At 47.2% G+C, this 26,334-nt stretch overlaps 1 long non-coding RNA gene across 1 annotated transcript; it reads left to right on the plus strand.

Annotated features, from left to right (window-relative positions):
• Positions 1 to 10,096: 10,096 nt before the first annotated feature.
• LOC135369173 (uncharacterized) lies at positions 10,097 to 20,098 on the plus strand. The gene is made up of 3 exons (XR_010414948.1): positions 10,097 to 10,283; positions 10,543 to 10,708; positions 19,530 to 20,098. It is a non-coding gene; the product is annotated as an uncharacterized LOC135369173 (long non-coding RNA).
• Positions 20,099 to 26,334: the final 6,236 nt, after the last annotated feature.

Here is a 26,334-nt window from a genome sequence, read left to right on the forward strand (position 1 = left end):
GGTTGTTGTTAATCTCACATCGTTTCTTATTGAAATATTGGCTGGGAAACGTGCTGTAGTACAATTCCCAGCGCTGCACTGCAGTGACGGTCTAGTTTCGGAATGCAAAACATAACGTAATTAAGAATCGAACGGCAGGACACCTGTGAAACAGTGTTAGGATACATCAGTATACTGGCACCTTACAAAATTGTGTGACGACAAGCAACGATCAACGCCTGCAGCGCAATAAATACTCACAATCTCTGTTGCCTCCGATTGTTTTCAATGGGCCATGGCGGCCCGAATGCGTGCCTCTCCCCCACGAGCCCCTCTCCCATGCGCGATCCAGCCTTTATACATAGAGATCAGTGGCCTAGATGGTCGCTTCGCGTGTCACGCGACGGCAGCTTCTTTCAGAAGTAGGCCTATGCTGCATGCGAGCTACAGGGGACTCCATTTATGTGCAGTTAAGTGTTGAATTTCCACTGGAAGCGTGCTGCCAGACCTGCATTTTGAAAATCATTGAAAAATTAGCTTTGTGCACTGTCTCACTTAGCGTTGCATAGCAGTTTGGGTCAGTGTTGCTATGATTACTTTTAAAAAAGAGCTGTGTACCAAACAGATAAACAAGTACGACCCATCAGATTTCAGAGCAAAAGCAATGTGCTCCTTCTGGTGTGCTGTTGCCTTTGCATCATTGAGAAAAACGACACAACACGCGAGGAAATAGTCACATTATCACAGAATGTCTGGTTTTCTGTATCTCCAAAAAGGAGGCTCTTTGTGTTAACAGTCAGCGTGCCCCACTTGACTTCCATCTCAAAAAAACATGTTTCCATTTACCCTTTGTTTGGCAACCAACAGCTACAGGTGCGAGTACATACTTTAAATAACATGATATTTTACTCAAGGTACAAAAAAAGTGTCTGGTCACGGGTGCTTCAGTACTTTTACTCTGTTATTGAACAGAACTAGCAGATAAACAGAAATTTCCATAGTAAGTTCATTTCTGGACATCGCCACTCCACGTTACACAAACGCGAACATAGGGACCTCGTAACACACCGCATCACGACTCTCTGCTGTAAACTTTGGGCAAGTAGTTCAGTATTCATATGATCAAAAGCGAGAGTCCTAGAAGTGCGCAACTCGACGTGGGGTTTAGTCATGAAGTTGCAGCTACGCCGAGCGTGCTTATCCGACGCTATTTACTCGTTGTAGAAGGCAATAAAGTTTTTCTTTCCCAAACAGCACAGCCGGCACCGGGATTCGAAGCCGGGTGCCTCCCAGTCTCTCCGTGACAGGGCAAGCACGCTAACCACTAAGCAACGGGAGCTGGTACCACAGCCAGCTCTCCGCAACTCCCCATAGAGCCCCCATAGGAAAATTAACACAACACTGGCACACGCCCAATGAGAATGCAGCGATTGCTCCCTCAATCTTTCAAGCAGAAGTCTTTCCATCCGGCTGGCAGCCTGACCGGTTCTGGCTCTTGCTAACTTCTGCGTTCCATACTGGCCTGTACCGGCTACCCCTGACTACTATAGGTCTACTAGCTTTCATGCACGCCGTAAAATTATTCCGTGATTCCAAGAGAACTGTGAAAAGTGTTGTAATGAACAGAACGCACGGTGAACGCACTTGCCTCCCAACGAAAGACACCGCCGACCCGGCGTCCACCGTTCAAATTTTAAATGAAACCGAAACCGCCGAGAGAGTACGCAGCACGCAAGCGAGGAAGCGCGAAGTACAGTTTTCAAATTCCGGCAACCAGTCCGAACACACCTGTGGCATCCGACCAATGGAGAGGCACGGATTGCTCCGTGGGCCGTAACACGCATTTTGATACAGATCTTGCGAGAGCTACGGGGGGCTGCCACAGCCGCACCTGCCGCTATCGCAACGCCTGCGCCGCGTCGGGATATCCACGTGCCCTCTCCTCCTCTCCCCTCGGAGCTCCTCTCTGTATTTCCATGGCTACAGACACAACACGCAGCGATTCTTGCCTAGCGAGGACACTAATGCCACGGTCCCTTGATAGCTTCCTGGTCACGTAGCTTCTCCGTAACTCTATGGGGAAGCTTTGCCCAGGGACCGGAGCGCCCGCGTGGTGGCGCTGCCATCGGAACGCGGGAGAGAGACGCCTGCATCTCCCATTGCAGTACACGTTTTTCCTCTGTTGTCGCGTTATAACAGGTCCCCCAAGGTCGCCATTTTCCCATGTATTTGTTCCTATCCCGATGCGTGCAATGCCGAAGGCCAACCTTTGATACCCCATTGTTACCAGACGTTGGCTTGCGTTGGATTGTAGCGCGCTAAAGATCCAGTTGAAGCACAATCCAAGCCAGGCCAAGTCACCGAAGGAGAAATGGACGACTGCGCCTGCGGCGCCTGGTACGACAGGTACGCTATGTGATGCACGCAGCCGTGCACTAGATCCTTCCGATCGCTGAACACGTTTAAAAACGGGACCGAAAAGTGAAACACGACACAGAAAGTTGCTATACGCGTTTTATTTGGACATCTAAAGACTAGATTCATTCGCAGAAACAACAAAAACATTTTGCCGCTAAACCTAGCGCGCTGAAGTGATCCGGAACGGCAACAGTAGGGTATCTAATGGCGGCCTTCTTCGTTGCATGCTTTTCCGAGGTGAGTTTGGGAGACCTGCGTTATAACCGTGTGCTAGCAGCATGCCAGAGACATGCTGTGTTACCAAATGTCGCTCTGGGTGTTCGGGGGGTGGCATGGTATACATGTTCGCTTTTCCTGCGTATTCTGACAAGCGTGAGAAGTGGAAACGTGCCATCCATCGCATAGATGGTGGGCAGCTCAGTTTTGACTCTCCACACACGTGTCTGCGAGAAGCACTTTGACCATAGCGATGTCGTATGGCACTACGAACTCGTCATCAACGGCGATAAAATGCTGCACAAGCGTGGAAAGTCAAAGCTTCGAGAAGATGCAGTGCCACGCATATTCGACGGCTGCCGTCGTATCTGAGCACGCCGAATGTGCGAAGCCGTTCCGTCAGACAACGATGCCCGGGAAACAGCCCCGTAAAAAGAAAGCGTCTGCCGTAGACACCAACAACAAACTCAGTGCTTTCATGGATAGAATCTGAAAGAAAATTGTTCATGCAACTGGGGCTTTTGAGCTGATTTGGCTCCCAGGGATGTCAACATTTGTAATAATCGTGTAATCGCGATCGAGCGATCGCGTCAATTACTAAGGCAGCGTTCACACGGGGCAAGTTTTTCCAGCAACTATGAGCAACTTTGGAGTTATTGGCAGTCGGCCGACACCGGCAACCTCCAGCAACTCGAGTTGCTCGTAATCGCTCTTCTAACGAAAAGTTGATCGCGCGCTGGCCAATCAACGAGAGGAGTACTGTCACGTGGCTCCCGAGGGAGTGGAGGATTTCGTTCGTGCATTCACGGGTTCAAATCCTGCAAGCTCAGAAATAACTTGTTTCTTTTTTTTCGAACGTCACGAAAATATGTCAATTGCCATTCTAGAAGGTAATGATGATCTATTCGCGCAAAAAAGACAAACAGTTGATAAGCAAAACACTCCACCAGTTGGATTCGAACCCACACTCTCCAGTCGCCGTAAGGTTGCTTGTGGGTGGAGCTACCGAGTTGCTACATGTGAACGCGGCCTCTTAGCGGTCATGTAACTGTCTGCGATTAACTGTAGAAAGTCCTTTACAGGCTAAATAAAGTACGCATTATTAAAGTTGTTTAGCATGGCAGGATAAAAAGGCCGCTCGAGATTGATTCACGGAAGCATGTCGGATGCATGGCGGTTCCTTTCAGTCTGGTAAAAGAAATGGGGTCGACACGATAGATGACTAAAACAAGAGATGAACGACAAGGACACAGCGGTTAAATTTCGTGACATGTCTGTCAGTCGTGATCTTTTTAGACGCTATACTTTTGTCTTCATCAGCTTCGTGGCAACAATTGAGAGTAACTCATCTGGTACCTCGTGAAAGGACTGGTGTGATTGCGGTCGGCCGATCGCGTCAATTAGTACGCCGTCATGGGCGCAGCAACTGTCCGCAATTAACTGTAAAAGGCACTGTACCCGCTAAGTAAAGTACAGATCACCTTACCACCGTGCCCTATGCACATAAACTGCGCTAGAATATCCGATTGAGGGTTTGAAGATAGGAGACTCGCGACAATACATCCGTGCCACTCCAAGTGGTCGGCACCAGCTTTCCGCATAAAATAATGCCGAACAGAAAACGATTATTCGCTTATAGTTGTTGCAACGTAGCAGGAAACCATTGCAACAAATAATTTTCTCGTAGGGTGTTTGGAAAAGCGCAAAAACAACACTGCATCTGCCGTTCCCATGACTGGCCCGAGCGGGTGATTCTACCACGTTCCGATCGCGCCACCACCACGCGGCTCCCGTTGTCCCTAGGCCAACTTTTTGACGGAGCTGCATGACCAGAAAGCTATCAAGGGACCGTGCTAATGCTAACGCATTAAAACAACTATGAGGCTTACGCCTACGAACCCCTACGAGGCACCAGACACAATGCGTCTGACTTAAAGGAGCACAGAAAGCCTTCTAAAGAAATTCTGTTGCAAACGCGTTGTGCAAGCAGGTAATTTGACTTGATGATTAACACCAAAATTTCTATGTACTCGATATTTTTCATAGAAAAAAACACACTCGCACATCGCCGCGTGCATTCCTGCTCGCCTCGCCTCGCAGGGCCAAACGGGAAAGAGGAGGAGAAAACGTAATTGGTGCTGTCATTGGGGTTCAAAGGGGCGACCGCGCGTCTATCGAAATGAGCCCTGACGGTTATATCTCATATGGCCCGAGTGTTCATAAGGCCCAAGTGACCAAAACGTCCAAATGTTCATAAGACCCGAAAAAAAATTGGGCCTTTTGCGCATTTGGGTCAAATGAGCAGGACAGGATAAGGTGTCCAGAAGGCCCTAACGCCCAGAAGGCCCAAATGGTCATATGGCCCGAAAACCAGAAAGGAAAACTAACAGTGTATTTTTTCGACCGTACTTTTCAGTGTATAAGCGCCGTTATACATTGAAAGAAGTTCTCTGAAGAAGTCCTGCGCGTCATCTAATGTCATCATATGCGCGTCATCATCCTGCGCAGGACTTCTTCAGAGAACTTTTTTTTTATATGTAACAGAGCTTATAGTCAGAAAAATGCGGTACTTTTATCAGTGCGAGTTATATGCGAGAAATATTTTTCTGTAAAATCGCTTTTCAGGTGTGACTGCGCAGGAATTCCACACTTTGCCGAGAATCGCTACGGCTTGGTATTTTGCTCGGAACTTAGATTTATTATGTTCATCAAGCAGTGCCCATTTTGGAGAATTGCACTCGGTCACTTAGTGGAATATGCTCCTTCTGCAGCGCGCATCTCACGTGAACACAAACAATGCGCTTCTTCCGCCTTGTGAAATGTAGTCTCCAAAGAGTTCAGTTACAGAATCAATTCGAAGGTGTCCGCCTATTTGATAGAGCGCCATTTAGTCGAACGGCCCCGAAAAAATGGCCCCGGAAAATTTGGTGACGGAACAAATGGTCTCGGAAAAAATTGCACCGATGGGTTAGAGTGAAAAAAAACGGTCCCATGCGTAGGCGTGGTTTGCGACGTTCAGACCCCTCCCGAAATCGTACCTTTGGTAGCGCATCTGTAAGGGAGAAACGAGGAGTAAACCCTTCTCTCATATGCAAATTTCCTCCTGAACCCCTCCAGAAATATTTTTTTCTGGCTACGCTACTGCCGTGCCCGGCTTGGATACCTTCGCAGAAAAAGCGCTACATATTGTGCGTCATAGCAGTACTCAAGCGAAAGTTGAAAAGCTTTTAATGAGGCAAACGAATCAGTTGTTCAATAAATATATTAGGCACAGAGCTTACCAATCTGTACCGAGCGAAATACTGAACGCTGTAAGGATTCAATATTTATTTGTATTTTACTTTTTGTCACATTTATATCTTATTTGCTTGAAAATTTGTTTCTTCATTTCAGTACTTTTATTAATATTTTTAGTTCAGTTACCTTTTTCTCCGTGCCAGTTACCGCATTCAGCGTTTAATTAATATTGCGCATATGTGCAAAGAAAATACAGTATCTAGGTCACTCCTAGTCTTCCCTCCTGGTTTTCAGGCCATATGACCATTCGGGCCATATGAATATTTTGGCCTTCTGGGCATTTCGGCCTTCTGGACACCTTACCCTGCCCTTCTCATTTGACCCAAATGCTCAAAAGGCCCAAATTTTTTCGGGTCTTATGAACATTTGGGCGTTCTGATCACTTGGGCCTTATGCACACTTGAGCCATATGAGATGATACCAGCCCTGACTGGTTTTCTTTTTCGTTCCTTTCTCCTTGTCAAGTGCTGAATAATGGAGGACTTCGAAGTGCCTGCGGAATATTGACACGTGTCGCCAATAAGTGAAGGGTTCGTAAAACGAGGGCAAGATAAATGGGAAAAGCTTCTTTCTTTGAGGTGGCGTTAATAAACCGCGGGAATTCGCAAATCAAGGGTTCATAAAACGAGGCTTGAATGTATTTCCATTTCTTCATTTTTCGCAAAGGGCGTTCGGTTGTTCAACACACCACGCAAAACGGGAAGGGGGAAATTGGGGAGTTGTGTTGCCTCCATACTGAAGAAACCCCGAGACGAGGGACACAGAAAAAAGGGACAAACACGACACCCCATTTTTTCTGCGGTTCTCGTCTCGGGAACGAGAACAGCAAGATGGGCTAGTTGGTATGCACTAAAGAACATGGTAGCGCCGCGCGCTAAACAGTACAAGAGGAACAGGAACGACGAGAAGGAGACAAGCGCACAAGGGGTCAAGCTTGCCTCGTCTCGGGGTTTCTTCTGTATGGATCGATATCACCAGCTCGCTTGCTTCCTAACTATTCTATCAATATTGTGTTGCTTCGTTCCGCTCGCCGCCAAGACGTTTAATCTTCGTATCTGGCGTTTCCTATGTAAACCTCACGTGAACAATTGGGTTCATTGGGTAGGTAGCAGTTGCGTGAATCGTTTCGCGGTTGAGGACGCCATGAGGCTCATACTTGGTGAAAGTGAAAATGGTGCTGCCGTACCTTCTCTTGGTTGGGCTTCATATCCACCAAATGCTCATAACCTCCCACTACCGGTATAACCACCACCCGTATAAGCACCACCCGTGCTTGTGGGGCAGGAAGGGAGAACGCGGACGTGCTCACAACCACCAACTTCCAATAACGACCGAAAGACGAGAAAGTACAAAAGACGTTGTTTCTTGCCACATGTTAGGAGCGATGTCTCAAAGGAGTACAGAATGCCATCGAAAAAAAATTAAGTGTGTGTGTCATTATACCGAATAGCGAGAAAGGTTTTGATGTGTGCAATTTGTTTCCCAGAAAAAACTCACATAAACATGGCTCCGTGTGTTCACCCTTAACTCGCCACTCCAGCTATAACGAGGATGAAGAGGTATGATGCCACGTCATCGATGACGTCATATGGAGAACTCGTTCTGGTTCGCCGGTCAGTGGGGGTCAGCGCCTTGTCCCTTTGCCGCAGTAAACCAGTTCTGCGAGTTCTCCCGGAGAATTGGGGATAGAATCACTACCGAGTCAGGAGAAAGGCTTTTTCAGAACCCCGAACAGCCGAGTAGCAGACGACAGCGGAGTAGCAGACATCATTTCTCTAAGCCAATCAGCGAGCGTTCTCCTTATAGCATCAGCGCGAGGTTCCAGGCACATCACTGGCTGGTACTGCTCTTCACCACTGTTGCGCACGGTCGCTTTTTGCGGGGTATTTTAAATTCAATTTCTGCGATAATTATGACCCTGTGGTGTCAATTACTTATCATGGTGCATCTTACTGGCCTACTTAACAGTTTTATAGGAAGAAAACTGGGTGTTAAAAACAGAGTTGCACACTGCGTTACTCGAAAAAGTAATTGATTACAATTACTGCTACTACTGCGCGAAAAGTAATTCTTTACCGTTACGAATTACTTCATCAAAAATGTAATACGTTACCGATTAAAAATGTAACGCGTTACTTTTCCCGTTACTTTTAAATTGTGGGCCATAGCAAAGCCAACAAGCCTGCAGTGAATGCAACCATGCAGCTCTTGTTGCAAATTCTAATATGAGACACCAACATACATGATAAGTGAAATTCACAAATGCATTTGAAAGCAACGTACAAAACACATACACGCGTTTGTTACAAATTTATATACACATTTAAAACAACATCGAAACATGTTATGTTCAGCCTGCACCATTTATCAATACAGTCACCTATTTTACTGTTGCTCCAGTAGGTCTCGGTTGTAAGGGATGTTACTTTGGTGTGCATGGAACACGTGTGGACTAGAGACGGCCGTCACAGTGACCTCTGAGTCATTACTTCAGTCGCACTCATGGTGGAACAGAAGAACAGTGGAACAGCTAGTGGCTTGCTGAGAAGTGTTGCCATTGTTGACAGAAGGTTAAAACGTAATCGATTACTCAGTAATTCATTACCGAAAATTGTAATCAGATTACTTGGAAAATTACTTGCTCACAAAATTAATTGATTCCGTTAAAAAATTACTGAAAAAGTAATTGATTACTAGTAACGCAATTACTAGTAACGCGTTACGTACTCTGGAACTTAAAAATGACTTCTGTGCTACTTTAAAGGAAGAGGGGGAAAGATGACCTGAGGCACTTGTGATTCCTGCTCACTCACTTCTTGCTCAGTTCACCGTTTGCTCAATCATGTTTAACCCATTCGTCACATTGAGCATGAGTGAGCATGAATGAGAATCATGAATGCATGCTCATGAGTGTGAATTTTCTCAGGTACGCCACGTTCTGCCGTGTAGCAGCTGCACAGGCGCTTTCGCCGTGAAACTGCCCTTCGCCCATGTTCATCTTTTGTCAAGAACATCTTACTGTCTCACTCTCTGTCTCACTAAACATCTCACTGCCTTTTTTTGTTGAACGTGATCCCCCTCCCCTTTCTCGCACTATTGTCGGCAACAGTCGCCCACTCTGTGTGGATGTTTTCTAGGGATGCGCACCCTATTAGAAGAATAGAAAAAAGAGCGGTCGTCGGACGTGCCCTGGAGTAGTGAGCCATAAATGAAATGGCAAATTTCGGTATTTATCGCCACTTCATGAATTTTTTGTTGTTCACGATGTTCCATTAAAATCGATAAAAACAGTGGTGAATGGGAAACTAAGAGAGACCGACAACACACAGCGCTGAGTTACCAACCAAATATTTATTTTCGTCCCAACAGCTCGCTGGAGTACCCGATCCTCCGCAAGCTTCACAACTTTTATTGGCTGACAGGAATTCCCATCACCTTCCAAACTTCATATCTGCAACGCCCCTCCTAATCAACCCCCCCTCCCCCGCTCTTCCATGAACTCTACAAAACCAAACAGCCCGGTACCTGGCTCTTTCTAGTCACGTTGCTCATTTGTTGCTCTTTTTGACTTACTGTATGCAGAAATGCACAACTTCCTTCCTTTTTTCCCGTCAACGTCCAGTTTTTCCGGCTCTTCCGAGGAATGCGTGTTTGACTAATATGTGCCCTTTTATCAACGGGCTGCTTGCTTGGTAGAAAGAAAAAAAAATAATAGCCGGATAACATCGAATTGTATCAATAACGCCCGATTCCACCCCGAGTTTGAGATTTGAGACTAGCACCCAAATCCCCCTACCCCAAATTCGGGAAAGGCATTTAACCCGAAAAAGTCAGACCCTATTTATTCACCAGGCTACTTTACAGTATACACTTCATCCGTGTGAACGGCGCCTGCGAGAATAAAAAAAATATATCTTCGCGAAGCTTTTACAACACAAAAGCCGGCCTGCCTCTGCAAAAGCAGCTGCCAGACACCATATGGATCGCCCTCCCCACCTCCTTTCCCCCGACTGAATGCCAACAGAGCGTGAATGGAACGTCGGCGTTTCGGTGACCTTCTGTGAGAGAACAATAGACGGCCAACGCATGCGCGACTGGGGAGACGAAGTGACGCCACTCGACTGAATCCCAGGCGCCAATGAAAACGCTATCCACAGGAAAGGCCACATTCACATGGCGGCGTGACCGCGTTCTCTCTTTCGCATCCTGATAAAATACCAAGATGGCCCGCCGCGTGGGCTTGGACGTGGAGTTATTGATATCCGAAGTCGCAAAAAGGCCACCGCTCTGGAATGTTAAGCTCGCGCAATACAAAGATATAGACTTAAAACATGTGCTTTGGCAAGAGGTGGCAAGATGCGTACAAGGTGAAGGTGAGCAAATCTGCATGTCTGAAACTTCGTAACGCATGGCGAGGGAACACAGAATCAATAGCCTCCACGGCATGTCAGAATGTGTCGAAGCTTCCGTGAGAAAACAATTACCGAGGAGTGCAGTCTCTGCCTTGCTTTAATCAGTGTATACGCTACTAGAAACACATAGAGGCCAGCATTTTTTGTTTGCAGTGCTTCCTGAACTGAAGCATATAACTCAAAATTCTTCTTTTCCTGTGCCAACTGTTCGTGCACGCAGTTGATGTTGTTCAAAGGCGCTGGAAATCACTAAGGGACAACTTCAGAAAGAAGTTCACAGAAATAAAGCTCAAGAAACGCAGCGGCTGTGAGGTGCAGCCGCACGAAGACACATGGCGCTATTTTGGCCGGCTATTTTTTTTGAAAGACGTAGCTAGCAGAAGAAGGTACTGTTCCGGTACTTCCGGTTACTTATGGCTGTTCTGCATGTGTTACTTTTTCTTAGTGTTGATAAAGTGAGTGCTAGTACATTTGTAACTGTGTTTATGCGTTCGATCTGTTAAGCATAATGGGTGTAAGTTGAGCATCAGTCGCCCATCGTTGCTATCAAGAATATTCATTTCTACTTTTTTCATAAGATAGGTCTCGCTCTCAAATAATTCGTGAGATATTCAAGTTTACGAGTGCGTATATCCGCTACGTGGTGCCGCTCCCCATGCGCGGAAGAACGCATGCGAACGCGGAAGAACGCCTCCCGCTCGTGCGCCGAACAAAAAGAAAGAAAAGGAAGGGAAAAAAAGAAAAGGAAGAAAGAAAAAGACAAAGCAAAGAAGAAAGAAAAGAACAAAAGAAGTTTGCCTCCACGGATGTGAGAGTGAGAGGAGGACGGCGTCGAGCTGGCGGTTTGCTGAGAAGTGGTTGTCCCTTCGCTTTGGGAGAATCTTTTTGCCGGCTTTTAGCCTACCCCACGTGACGCTGCTTCTCCTCGCGTTTTTCCGTCCTCACTTGCTTCGCGCTTTTCAAACATCGCCATGAAGTTATCTCTGAACGGCTCGGCTGATTTGCGTCGTCAGGGGATGATCAGCTGGCTGCGTGTCTGCCCACTGACCTCGTGGGTAGGGTTGGGATCCCGGGATCCCGACGTCCCGGGATCCCGGGATCCCGGACGATTTCTCGGTCCCGAAATCCCGGGATTTTCTGACCAAAAATCCCGGGATTTCGGGATCTTAAAGCTCCCATTATGGCTTGGCATTGCTGGTGTAATGCAAGAGGTAGCTTGATGAAAACAATGGCTCCGTAGATTCGCTCTTTGAAGCTTTCGTCCGCGAAAAGTAGCCACGGCACAGCAAAAGCTCTCATCCGTTGCGCCGGCGAGGGGCCGGTCAGCGCACGGGGTCCCTCTGTCTTGAACTGGTGGCAACAGTCGCACCGGCGTCCGACTGTCTCGCCGACACAATCCGAGCGTCCGTGTGGTGCCTACATTGCCACTAAATGGTTGAAGCGTGACAATGTCCGCCGTTCGCTTCTTCGAAGTTCCGTCGAAGTGCAGTGACAGTAGCAGTGTATGGTTCTACTACTTACGTGCAGAAGATGGACAATCGGCGAAATGTAAGAGATGCGACAGGGTGTTAAAGACTCTCGGTGCCTCGACGAAAGGTCTCCATACGCATCTGCTGCAACATCATATAAACCTTCGAGTGAGGCCTGCAAACGAAGACGCCACAAAAGGAAGCCTTCCATCGACATCGAAGGTACCCAAATATTCTTCACCAACGCTTGATTCGTTTCTGGCGAGCGCGAGCACTTCGATTGAATATAGGGTAGCACGGATGGCCGCCAAGTGTGGGTTATCGTTTCATGTGATTGCTTCGTCAGAAGACATACGTGATGGCATGCGCGCTCTTGGACTGAAGTTCCCTAAGGATAAAAAAACTGTCCGTCAGTACACAATGAACTTCTACATTCAGATAAAAGATGTGTGCAAGCAGGACCTGAAGAATGAGCTCGAAGCAGGGCGTAAACTTGCCCTGACATTAGACGAATGGACGTCGGTCAGGAACCGTAGATACATGAACATCAATGTTCATACCGCTGGTGCAAAATTCAGGAGCGGTGTTTGCTCTTGGAGTTTGGGACTCGTAAGGATCAGGTGCGCGATGCCGGCAGAACAATGCGTGGACGCCATTCGTAACAGGCTGCTGGATTTCGGCGTCACCCTCGGCACAGATGTCGTCGGCCTTACCACAGACGGAGCGTCGGTAATGGTTAAGGTTGGAAAAATTTTGGAGCCGTTGCAGCACCAATTATGCATGGCGCATGGATTCCATCTAGCAGTCACTGATGCCTTATACGCTTTGCCGGCGAACATGTCTCGCGCGGATGAAGAGGAAAAAAGTAGTAGTTCGGAGTCGGAAACAGACGAAGAACTTGATGGTATGAGTATAATGGATGACGCAGTAGAGGTCCGGTCACCCACTCACAGGGATGATTGCATCCGGGACATCATTAATAACGTCCGTGCGGAGATCATGCGCTTCAAGCGATCTCCGAAAAGCAACGACATCTTGCAAGCTCACATCACTCAAGATCATGGCAAGGAACAGGTGTTAGTTTTGGATTGTAAAACGAGATGGAATTCGCTTCTTGCGATGCTTGAGCGCTACCTGAAAGTACGCGACAGCGTCAGGAAAGCGCTAATTGACATAGGATCGAGAAGTGAACTTTCGGACTCAGACATCGCGTGCATAACTAGCGTAGTCGCGTGCTTGAAGCCCGTCCACCTTGCTGTTGAGGCACTTTGTCGTCGCGATGCCCACCTTCTGTCAGCAGACGCCACAATCAAATTTGTGTTCGAATGTCTAAATGAACAGGAGGGTGCTTTTTCGCGGCTACTGAAGGAAAATATCAGAACACGCTTATGTCAACGCCGCACGATGGCATCTACGGTTCTGCAGATACTGCAGGACCCCTCTTACGGCTATCACGTCGAACGTCTTCTCGACTCGTCTTTCAGGACCGTCACCTCCGACGCTCTCCGCATATTTCTTACAAAAGTCATACAGCGTAATGAACGCCGGGAAGAATCTACAACAAGACTGTCTGCTTCGCCTGTCGAGCGAGAGATAGACGATATCCAGGAAGCAACTGCAGCAGTGTCAGATCCTCATGACCTCAAGAAAAAGTTGGACAATGCAATAATGATGGCATCGGCGTCGAGTGAACGGACTGGGGCATCATCACCCAATCGCTGCACAGTGGAATCCCGCCTCCGGAAAGAAATCGGACTGTTTCGGCATGGTGGAGGAAGAGGAGCCCTTCTAGAAGAGGCAAATCTCTACCTCCGATCCATTGTCCCGACCAGCGTGGAGTCCGAAAGGATTTTCAGCTCGGCAGGAAATCTTTGCACAAAGATTCGGTCACGGCTTGACGACAGTACCTTGGACGCTCTGTGTTTCCTGAGGCCGTTTTTTGAGCAACGAGGCAGTGGTGATAGTGCTAAAGACTGAGACTTCAGGGCTGCTTTGCTTGCGCGTGAAAGTGTTGTTTGTGGAACCTTAAAAAACCTGGAGACCAATGCGGGCAATAAAATTAACAAGCTGTTCCTTTCGTATAGCGTTAGAGAGGGCCTGCAATGTGTCATTGGACGTACGGGCTATTGCCGAAAAGGGAATTGCACAAAATCCCGGTCCCGTCCCGGGATCCCGGGATTACGATTTTCGAATCCCGAAATCCCGGGATAGCAAAAAGGCGTCGGGATTCCCTACCCTACTCGTGGGTTCGATCCCGGCCGAGACCATCAGCAGTTTGGGGGTGGGAAGGTACACGTTGCGTAAGACAGGTCGTCTTCCCTCATGTGAAATAACCCCAGATAAAACCAACCCATTGATCAGCACTGTAGCGTTGCTTATGATATGGTTGCCTTGCGACGTAAAGCCACGAATTATGAATATTATTTATTACATTCATTACACTACAGCGTCTCACTGTCGTGAGGCAGATGACTAGAGGCGTAAGTACTGATGTGTACCATGCGAAATAAGTTTCTTTTTTATGACCCGGTTTACAGGGTGTTTATTTTTATTCATTACAGAACTTTTATTAAAAGACTAGCAGATTCAAATATAGATGCCTTATTTGCAGTTTAGTTCTACGGCCAGGCTGATATCCCCTCGAAGAAAGTACGCAACTATCAGATGACTAATTACCTAAAATTCATTAATGAACCTTTAATCAGGGGATTGCGTACAAAAACGGAGATCAGAATGAGAGACCATCCTACACTCTTAAAAATGAACTTCACCGCATAGCACGCTTTTAGCCAACCATTATCTCGAATGATATCGCTATGTGCCCTGATTTGTTCAAAGCGGTAGGCGTACGCTTTTTCTGTGACACTTATGCAGTTCATAATTGTCACAAAAATGGCGTACGCCTCCCGTTTTCAACAAATCCGGTAGATAACGATATCATTCGAGATGATGGTTGGCTAGGAGCGTGCTATGCGGTGAAGTTCATTTTTAAGAGTGTAGTTGAAAGCCACTCCACGTTTAAATAATCATAAAACGCGCACGTGCGTGAAGATATCCACCCCCGAATTTTGATATGCAAATCAGCCGAAACTGCGGCGACCTGGAACGCAAAGGGTACAGTCCTCATTCACGTCAGAGGGCCACGTGATTTGGATCGATGGAGATGATTGGAGTGCAGACCTGCGGGCCAGATAAACCGCTTTCCCGCCCAGATAAGCCAACGACGGCAAAGGTGATGCGCTTCTCAGGCGCGCTTTTTCAGTTTCGGCTCATTTGCACATCATAATTCGGGGATGGATATCTTAACACAGGTGCGTATTTCAGGATTTTTTAAAAATGGAATGGCTTTGAACTACACTGTTAAAACAGAACTTCAGCACATAGCACGCTCCTAGCCAACCATCATACCGAATGATATCATTCTGTGTCATGATTTGCTCAAAACAGGGGGGAGGCGCCTATCTGGGACAAGATAATCTGTCCCAGATAGGCGCCTCCCCCCATTTTCACCAAATCAATGCACAGAATGATATCATTCGGAATGGTGGTTGGCTAGGAGCGTGCTATGTGGTGAAGTTCTGTTCTAACAGTGTAGGATGGTCTCTCATTCTGATCTCCCGCTTTTGTCCGAAATTCCCGTGTTAAACAGTTGCGTAATGAATTTGAGATAATTAGTCATCTGGGTATATAATTGCATACTTTCTTCGAGGGGATGTCAGCCTGGCCGTATAGAACTCAACTGCAAAGACGGCATCTATTTTGCTCTGCTAGTTTCTTTATAAAAATTCTGTAACGAATAAAAATAAACACATAGTTTTCTTCGATTCGTGAAAAAGTGCAAGGGGCAGTGCGGACGCCTGCAAACGGAGTGCACGACATATGCTGCCGTCGTGCAGATTACACTAAAGCCCAATCGAACAGAAAAGTGTAAGCCGCACACAGTTTGTCACAGATGTCTCCTCTACAACCTTTTGAGCGAAGCTTGTCGTGTTATCTGACTTGAGATGCAAACTTGGGCGTATCTTAACAAAATAACAAAATTAATTGCCAGTATGCACCAGGTCGATGATAAGACAATCGCCAACAGCCACAGCTACCCCTTTCACGTCGTCTGCTCCACGGTGCACGAAACGTTGCACGAACGTCGGAGAGTGCGGCATTTTCATGAGCTCGTGCTGCACTCCCGCGGCACTTTTTCCAATCGAATGGTCGAATTTAATGCAAAGGCTGCGCCTCTGCTGAACTGAATGCGGAAACTCGCACCGTTTGCACCTGTCCTAAAAGTGCAGCCCAATCGAAGACAGCTAATGTAAGTTAAGTTGATAAGTTAACGCATCAACTTTAGTGAAGTCAAACAAAATGGTATTCGCAATCGTTATATGCTTGTAAAATTGATCAATGCAGTTTAGTTAATGCTCCAGTAGCGCTATGCATTCAATAAATACAATGTAACTGCGGTCTTTAGATTAAATTAATTCAGTACAGTAGTGCAATATAAGAAGACACAGCACCTGATTGCAGTTACAGCTAATTGCAGTCAAGACAAAACGAATGAAAGTTACAGTAGCAATGAAATAATTACTGGGTCAATAGTCGAGGTCATTGTTTCATCCTTACCCGGGCACTAGAACAGTACAACGAGTGGGGATTTAATCAAGACAGTCACAGGTAATTACTCTCACTGCTCATTTCCATAAATGCAAACTTTATTTAAACATTTGGAATAAAAGCGCTTTTTATGTCGAAAGAACAGTAGTGTACAGATAGACGATTCTCTTGATTCTGCATGCATATATACACTCTTAAAAATGAACTTCACCGCACAGCACGCTCCTACACTGTTAAAACAGAACTTCACCACATTGCACGCTCCTAGCCAACCATCACACCGAATGATATCATTCTGTGCATTGATTTGTTGAAAATGGGAGGAGGCGCCTATCTGGGACAGATTATCTTGTCCCAGATAGGCGCCTCCCCCCTGTTTTGAACAAATCATGACACAGAATGATATCATTCGGTATGATGGTTGGCTAGGAACGTGCTATGTGGTGAAGTTCTGTTTTAACAGTGTAGCCAACCATTATCTCGAATGATATCGTTATCTGCCCTGATTTGTTGAAAACGGGAGGCGTACGCCTTTTCTGTGACAATGATGAACAGCATAAGTGTTACAGAAAAGGCGTACGCTTCCCGTTTTCAACAAATCAGGGCAGATAACGATATCATTCGAGGTGATGGTTGGCTAGGAGCGTGCTATGCGGTGAAGTTCATTTTTAAGAGTGTAAGATGGAACATTTTAAGTTATGCGACCACTGCTTGCAAGGAATTTGTGTTACAAAAAAGTGCCGTTTTTAAACTAGGGCACATCACAATAATTACACTGTGTTTTGTTAGCCGAACAACTTTAGTGCTCTTGGCGAAGTATAAAGTGTTCTCCTGTGTACATACTAAAAATAGGTGCCAGATCCCTGTTACCGTGTCTTGGTTTGATACAATTGATGCTTAAGATGTCAGAGTTAGTGAACTATGAGGATGGTTCAATTATGTGGACATTTTCTCTGCAGTGGAGACAGCTAGCACTGCCACATGCAACGAACACCACGTGTTGTCCTTCACAAGGATCTTCCAATGGTGTTACAGCATCCATCCAAAATACCCACCAAGAGTGTAAACAAACCCCGAAAAGTCATCATATACGGATACAGTACAGGTGCCGCGCGGCCCTAAGGATTTCCAACATCCCCTGGAGATAAAAATCTTGACCTCCGCTGCATGCTCCCGCGCGGAAGCGAGGAAGGGAGAGTATAGAACGTAGATGTAGAAGAGGGCGTTGAAAGAATCACGTGCCGGCCCAGCAGCGTTCACCGAACACCGAACTCACTAGCTGCTCCCACAGAACACGTTTCTGCTCCCGTGTGAAGAGGGAAGCGTGCTCGGAGCAGGGTGTAGCAAGGCAACGGTGCTTCACCATGTAACTGAGCAGTAGCTCTAGTTGAGCACTAGAAGCGCGCGGACCCAGACTCCTGCCATCCACGTCGATAACAGTCTCAGCGTCGTCGCACAGGAAATGTACTTTTTTTACGTCTTTCAGTCTATCAGTGGGCGGGCTGCGAGCGCGCAGATAGTTTTATCAAGATTGACGTAGACCCAACTTTGGTACCAAGACAAAAGAACGCCTTTCTCTTGAACTGTGTAAAGTTCTTATCTCCGCCTCCCGCGACGTCATCTCCCGAAGAAAGTTCGGTGTTGACGAGTCTAGCACCCGACCTGGTACGTTGGATAAGATGGCGCGGTGGATGAAGTGGCCAAAGTGGGTAAAGTGTATATTAGAAAGTGTTTTCTAGTACACTTTACCGTTCGCTCCCATTCGATGAATCCTATTGTCCCTTAGTTAATTACTAAGTTTTGCGTAGCAGAGAGACAAGGACAGAAACATCCAGATGGGAAGGCTGCGTACTCACAACTAGCTCACATATTGTCCACATGTGTCCTCTGGCACGACCCCTTTTCGACTTGTTAAAGTAGGGAGCAGCTTCGCTATCTGAGAAAGTTCCAAAACGGGACCCCCATCTGAGCTTGACGCCGTCTTCCTGTGCCTCCCGAATTTATCAAAGCCGAAAGAAGCAGAAACGTGTTCCTCCGCCGGCCGAGCTATACACTCTTAAAAATGAACTTCACCGCATAGCACGCTCCTAGCCAGTCATCGTCTCCAATGATATCGTAATATGCCCTGATTTGTTGAAAATGGGAGGCTTACGCTTTTTTTGTGACACTAATGCTGCTCATAATTGTCACAGAAAAGGCGTACGCCTCCAGTTTTCAACAGATCAGGGCAGATAACGAAATCATTCGAGATGATGGTTGGCTAGGAGCGTGCTATGCGATGAAGTTCAGTTTTAAGAGTGTAGGCGTCGATCATCCGTGTCCGCCCCATAGGGAATACACGGGGAGTGCCTTAGCATGCTGCGGATATAGAGCACTCTTGGGGTGGGGTGGGGTGATGTAGGGGGAAGATGAGGTCAACCTGCACTGCAGAGGCGGCTCGGGGCACCCAAGGGAGGGAGAAGAGCGGAGGGTGAAAGAGGGAGGGGAGAGATGATTGTGGCACAGGAGAGGGAGGGCTATGCTAACCCTCTTGCTCTGAGATTGGGTAGTCCAAGAGAACTACCCACCACATTAAACATCCGAGCATCCCTCACTACACTCTTAAAAATGAACTTCACCACATAGCACGCTCCTAGCCAACCATCACCCAAGAATGACAACGTTCTCGCCCTAGATTTGTTGAAAACGGGAGGAGGAGCCTATTTTGTGCCGTGCATAATGGCACAAAATAGGCTCCTCCTCCCGTTCGAGATGATGGTTGGCTAGGAGCGTGCTATGTGGTGAAGTTCATTTTTAAGAGTGTAGTCTTCATTGGGATGCTCCCTGTACCACGGTAGCCACCAGGATTATTGGCGGAGTTACCCACAAGAGCGCTCTTAGACTTCAATTATTTCCCGAAATATTAGAGTACAAGGCATAATTTTGGGGTCGAGGCGTCATCAGCGATGAATAATTAATCATTTTTGATAACAGTTAATTAAAGTTACGATGGGCCACTGATCCTGAACTTGCACACAATGGGTGTAAGTGCTATCTTCACTTTACATTTACTTTGCTTCCTTACTTTTACTTTTAAGTCTTACTTTTATTCTATCAACAGTGACAATATTTTCATTTTCTTCTGTTTTAGAAGCCTCACGATGCTCCCTGCGCAGCAGCCACCGATGGACAGCGAGGCATCTGCTGAAACAGTGCCGTCGGTCATTGAGTCATCTTATCAGGCACATGACGACCACTCCGCGCTATCAGATTCCCCGTTCCTTGGTAGCAGAGACCACCCCGAGGCACCTTCGTCATCACACTCACCATTGCCCTTTCAAACCGAGTCCCCATCTACATCCCATACCGTCCGCCCCGGTGTTTCCTTACTTCGCCAAGCACCTTGTATCCCTCCACCCCACGATACCGCAGTACAATCCACATCACCCGTAGCAACATTCAGCATTGCCTCTTCATCATCCTCTTCTAGTAACTACTCTGCTCAGCTTGGCCGAAAGCGGAGGCGAAGAAATCACGATGATGAGGTGGCCAGCGGTTACCTTTCTCTGATCAAACAATGCCTCCGAGACAGGCCAGATGAGCATGAGCAGTTCGCAGGCATGATGTGCGAGGTCATGAGGAGGTGCCCTCGTAATCGTGTTATGGACATGCGAATAGAGCTTTTGCAAGTTTTAAAGAAGTATGATCAATATTGATTGTCCAAAGGCTGCGTATCTTTCTTTCAAGTTATGTATGAAAATGCATCGAATGTGCGCTTATGATTGTTTCGCTGACCGTGTTTTAAATAAATGTTCCAATGAAAGAGCTGTGTTATATATGCAGCTATAAAGGGTGTTTAGTTTTATCCGTTATAGTCTTTTTTTTCTTTCTTGAAAAGAAATGTTGCAGAAAGGACGTCGCTGGTTCTCTACGATATGCAAAGTATCGTGTATGGAGACTCACGACGTCACGTACAAGAAGAGGCCAGCTTTTGTTACGATGCCAGATAGCCACGTCGCAACTCACGACGCAACTCACGACGCAGCTCACTGTGAATACAAGGACGCAATTGCGCAGGCACCACCGATGCGACGCTCTTGGACGTCTCTGCATTATCGCCGGTCTTGTTACCGTCGTGTTTCGGTATTGGGTTGAGGATACGGGTTCCGAGAACGGTGCATTGAAGCGACACACAGACTTGGTCTTGTCTCGTCGCCGTGCGCAGTTTCCAGTCGAGGAGCTCCTCTCGTGTAGGTAGTAGCCGCTTACGAGTCCCCACCTCATCTGACACAACGAGTGCCTCAAGATCAGGTTTTATAAACTGTTTATTATAAATGGTTAACGACGCAATCATTGACGTCAGCGCCACTGCACCGCGTCACTTAGAAATCGGTTTTGCATTGGTCTCGGTGCGAATATGAACGAGTGCGTACTACCGCTCCGTGGCGCAGGCAATCGGGTGCGATTGTGAAGGAGTGCGTACTGCCGCTCCGTATACACGTGGCGCGTGTATACTTGATTAGTATGGGGTGAGGTATGTCAACGGAAGTGCCTCCTAGTTTTGTTACGAGGCCAGAACACGTACCGGTCCCGGCAAAAGTTTACGTAACACGCAACCCGTGTATTTTCTCCGCAGTGCAACTCTCTACCGGCGAGCGGAAATGGACTCGCTTACTCGTTCAGAGGAGTGAGCGAGTGCGCGGGTAGCGACACACCGCCGTAGTTTAGGGACGGCTTGAATGTGCTCAAAAGGTTGTTTGAATTTGTGTCGCTGCTCGTGCACTCCACCACCTCTCTGAACGAGCGAACAAGCCCGCTTCCGCTTGCCGCTAGGGTGTCGCACCGAGGAGAAAATACACCGCCCTTGTGTTCCGTAAACTTTTGTCGGAACCTGTACCACTTTTTCGGTGTTAGTAGCTAAACAATGCTTCGCATTAAGAAACGCTATGGAAGCTACATAGATGCGCTTGTTGCATGTGGGTTATGCGACCAAGCGGACGTCATGCCAGAAAGCGTATCTAAGTACTGGACAACCAATTAGCGAAAAATGATCAGGTAATTGGAGTAGATTTACTCGTAAGGTGTGTCAGCGGACGCGCTGCCCGTGCCTCAACTTATTAATAAAAGCATTTTTTTTTGCGAAAACGAGATGACAGGATTGAAGCCGGTCATCCTTTAAATCCACCGTCCACGTTGAATACTCTGAGAGGAGCACATACTTTGAAATATAAATAGCCAACGTTTCCTATATGCAAATAGCAAAAACTAGAACAAAGCACCTCCCAAGCGCTAAAAGAACGATGGACATTCCACGTCGGAGGGCCACGTGCTTTGGAGCTATTGAGAGCATCCAAGAAGATGAGGATCTGTGTGCCTCCCAGTCTGGCCATGTCGAGACTGCGAGGTACCCGGGTTCGAATCTCGGTGCCACCTGTGGTGTCTGGTGATTTTCCTGTTCTCTAGACACTTTCGGACATATGTCGGCACAGTTCGCTTAGAAGTCGGCCCAGGACGCACATTCCCCCAGGGCGTTAGTGGTGACGTTGCCCACCTCTGTGAGGCCGGCAACGGCGAGCCCTTTCAGCACCACCACCACCACCGCTTTCCGGCCCAGATGATCTTGCGGTGGCGAAGGTCATGAGCGCCTACAGACGACCTGTACCCCTACGTCATCGATTACGTTTTGCCTCCGCGCAAAGCATGCTGGTGGGCACCTATCAGTCATATCAGCGTTTTAGGTCTATCAGCCGACGCGTTCTTCCCGCTTCTTGCCAGTTAAGATTCCCTCAACGGGTGGTGGTAGTGGTGATGGAATGGTGGTCAGAAACTAACACCTCCCCCCCCCCAAAAAAAAAGTGTTGCACTGGCCTCTGGAAAGTGCAACACACAGTTCTGCGGATCATACACCTTGCACTAGTAAAGGATACACTTGACTTGACAAGTTATACACAACTCTTAACTCGGTACCCTTTAGTAAAGGGTAAAAAATCGCAATATTTTACCCTCTATTTCAGAAGCTACCAGGTACCCTCTGAGCAGTACCTTTTATAAAAGTTACAAGGAAACCCACTAATTAGAGGTTACGGCCTTCAATCCAGCACCTGCCCGTAAAGGTTACGCCAACGTGCGGCTTTTTATACAGGATGTTCATTTGTATTCGCAACAGAGTAGCGCTCATTTGGCAGGTGGGTTATGTGAATTTTTGCTAATTAATCGATCCGTAGTTACAAACACATGCGTCAGGAAATGTCGGAAATGTTTGTAACTACGGATGGGTTAATTTGCGAAAATTAAAATAACCCACCTGTCAAATGAGCGCTGGTGTGATGGGAATAAAAATAAACACCCTGTGCGTGGGATATGGACAGACATTTACAGAACACACCAAGGTACCAAAATGAACCAGCAGAAAAGGAGATCTTGAACATATGTATATTACAAAAACAGAAGTCTGTCGAGAGGTGACACATTGTGCACAAGTGCGATTCTGATGTGAGGAGAAACCATGGTCGCTTTACCATGTATGTGAAAAAACAAACAAACTATCTTCTAAGTGAGAAGCAATGCATAAAAGTGCGAGGAAGCCAGCGAGTCAAAACAACTGACCTATGTTTGCTAAGCTGAACAGACCCAACGAAATGGAGAATTGCAGCAGAAAAAAAATTATTCCAGATTCGTGTTGCAGAGGCGAGCGCAAATGGCAATACAGTATTACATAAAACGCACACAACCTTGAGGAATATGAGTGTACAGTAACGCAGGAGACACTACATTACTGCGTTATCAGCGTTGGAGGCACTCTGGGACGAGTTTGTGAGGTACTGCATTGCGCTGGTGACGGTATGTAAACCTGCATGTGGGATCCTGGGAACAAAAGTTTGGACAATGAGAGTTACGGAACTATTCAAATCCGTACAAAGCACAAGGTACAAAGCAGCATACCAGCTCCGGTGGCGCAGTGGTAACGCGTGCGCTTGGAGACTCCGAGGAGGTCCGCGGTTCGAATCCGCGGGCCGGCTGTGCCGTCTGGGGTTTTTCCTGGGTTTCCCTCAGATGTGTAATAGGCGTATGCCGGCACAGTTCCCCTGAAGTCGGCCCATGGACGCAGCTTCACCCTTCACCACTTCACCACTTCACCCTTTCCTCTCCTCCTCTCCACCACCTTTCCCTTCCCGAGAAACATGCCGCCTATTCAGGCAGGCAGACCTCTCGGGTTCCTCCCAACGACACTCCTCCTCCTCCTCCTCCTCCTCCACAAAGCAGCATAAATGCGGGAAGGCGTTCACACCGCGATTGAGTCTTAGAATATCGTAAGAATACAACAAGTAGGAAGCTGCGAATTATATATCTCGATGCATATATCCGAAGCTCGCAAAATGCACGCCGGTGTATTGACTTGGCGACCAAGTAAGAGCAAAAAAGTAGCAAGCGTAAGTGGCGTTCACAAGCAGGACCGCAAAACGCTTGCCATAATCACAACAAACATGCGCTAAGAGCTCTTGCTATCAAACAACAACAACATATATATTGTGATGATGAAGTGGGGAGGCTATCAAAATAACGCACGTACCTAGCACAAAATGTACACTTACCCAGTGTATGAAGTGTGTGAATTAGGGCTGCGGTGGTGACGTTCGTTTTCGGTTATATATTCTTTGCAATCTTCGCACTCACCACACTTTCCCCTGAGAACACCGAAAATATCCTTGTTTGCTAGCGACATCTAGCTTTTCCGTTGTTCCTGACGATACTATGATAAACGCGAGGAAAACCACTGATTAAAACAGATTACACTTGTTAACGGACGCACGACGAGCGTTAAGCGTTTCAAGGAAACCGCTCTCAGTGTGGATAGACCTAGACCAGGCTCGACTACGCAGCGAAATCGGAAATCTTGGTGGTTGCGGCATTGACAATGGTTTTCCACCCTTTAGAAATAAACATACTATCAGTATTCCAGACTGCGAACTTATAATCTGTGTTCATACAGTATTGATAACATGTAGTCGACGTATAGATGACGCTGAAACAGATAAAAAATAACAGCGTAGATTCGCAACTGTCGTCTCGAATGGGAGGCTGAAACGCGGCATTATGCTGAAAAACAGAAGGAAAACAAACGATAAGAAACTAACAAAGAAATTATCGTTGGAGATTTCGCTTAGAAGTTACAGTGTCGGAGTATAGAGGGTACATTTATAAGTTACAACAAGCTGTTTTTGTTTTTTCCGAGATGTAACTTCTATTCGTGTTGTAAAGACATGACCTTGGTCGCTTTTAACCTCTAAATATACGTTACAGTGGTGTAACCTATAAGAAATCTCGAAATCTACGTCTATATAGAAGTTACATGTTTCTAAAAGTTACAATAAAAGGTACGGGTTTAAGAGTGTAGTGCCAACGCTGTACAGAACTTTTCCTACGCAGTTTGTTCCACCACCGGGAAAGGCCCTTTATACGACATTTACCAGGAACCCACCATGTCTTTATGTAGCCAAATCGGCACCTAAAAATCTAACCGTGACAACGCGTCGGCACATTTATTTTGCGATCCCTTTATATGGGAAATTTCTAGCTCATATTTCTGGAGCGCGAGGGACCAGCGCGTTACACTCTTAAAAAAAAGGGTGTACTTTAACTCCTTTTTTTGCCGCATATATAACAACCTTTTGGAGAGTACAATTACGCTCAAAAGGGTGTCTTCTCACTCCCTCAAGGGAGTAGCATAACACCTTTCTCCCTACTGGAGTGTAATATTACTCCTCGGCAGGGAGAAGGTGTTATGCTACTCCCTTGAGGGAGTGAGGAGACACCTTTTTGAGCGTAATTGTACTCTCCAAAAGGGTGTTATATATGTGGCAAGGAAAGGAGTTAAAGTACACCCTTTTTTTTTAAGAGTGATAGGCGTGCGCTGTTAGTAGACGAGCGTGTTGAATATCGGTGAGCACCTTTATCTTTGCCCCGAACAGCCACGTATCCAGACGCCCGAGTGCCCATACTATGGCAAATGCCTCCCTCTCAATTGTTGACCATTTTGATTGTGAATCGGACAGCTTCTTGCTCAGGAAGGCAATTGGTACCTCCTGACCGTCAATTCTCTGACACACACACACACATACATTGGATGGTGATGGGCTGGGCATCAATTCTCTGAGACAGGCATACACCCACAGCTTTTTCGGATGTATCCGTGGTCAAGGAGCTCGGATTCACCCATCAGGCTGTTCAGCTTCCCGTGGTCAAGGTATATCCGTGATGTGGGTCAGGTGACACCAGCTCTGGGATCTTAGCCAGCTCCTTCACCACCTCAAACGCCTTCTTTGCTTCGGCATTCCATGGCAGCTTATTTGGTACGCGCCGATTGGTTAGATTGGTTAAAGGTGTGATGACCGCTCCCGGTAGGAATGACAGCACACGAGATAGGGGTACCTCTGGGGTAGTTCGGGGAAGGAACGAGGCCAACACCAGTAAATAATGGGCACACAATTTAATCGAACTCAAGAGATCTGTGCACCAGGCTGCCGGCTCACCACAATTGGACGTTGTCCTTGGGGCACAATCTGTGACGGCACAGTGCTGACGGACACAGAGCTGGTTGTTGAGAGTTGCACAGTCTGAAGTCCGTGTCGGGCCTTGCGACACCAGTTGTTGACTGTTGCCCGTCCGAGCGATGACTTCTTGCTCCTAGCGGTTCTGTGACGAGTCGTGGTCGTCCGCCCTCACTTCTATTTTTTTCCCTGGTTATGGAGCTGCTCCCCTTTTATGGACTCTCCGGTCGCCATTCCCACTCCCATCCCTTGCTTAGGGAAAAGCTTGCAAAGTAATGAAACGGCTTCCTGGAATCGGCGGTTTCGTGTGAAGTCGTGATCGCCTTCCCTCTTCCCCTCTGTCGCTTCAGTTTACGTACCCTGCTAGCCTCCGCAGGCCACGGCTATTCGCTGCTTTGGGAAGAGTCG

Source organism: Ornithodoros turicata, chromosome 1 (assembly GCF_037126465.1).
Source record: "Ornithodoros turicata isolate Travis chromosome 1, ASM3712646v1, whole genome shotgun sequence".
In the NCBI taxonomy this organism is placed as follows: domain Eukaryota; kingdom Metazoa; phylum Arthropoda; class Arachnida; order Ixodida; family Argasidae; genus Ornithodoros; species Ornithodoros turicata.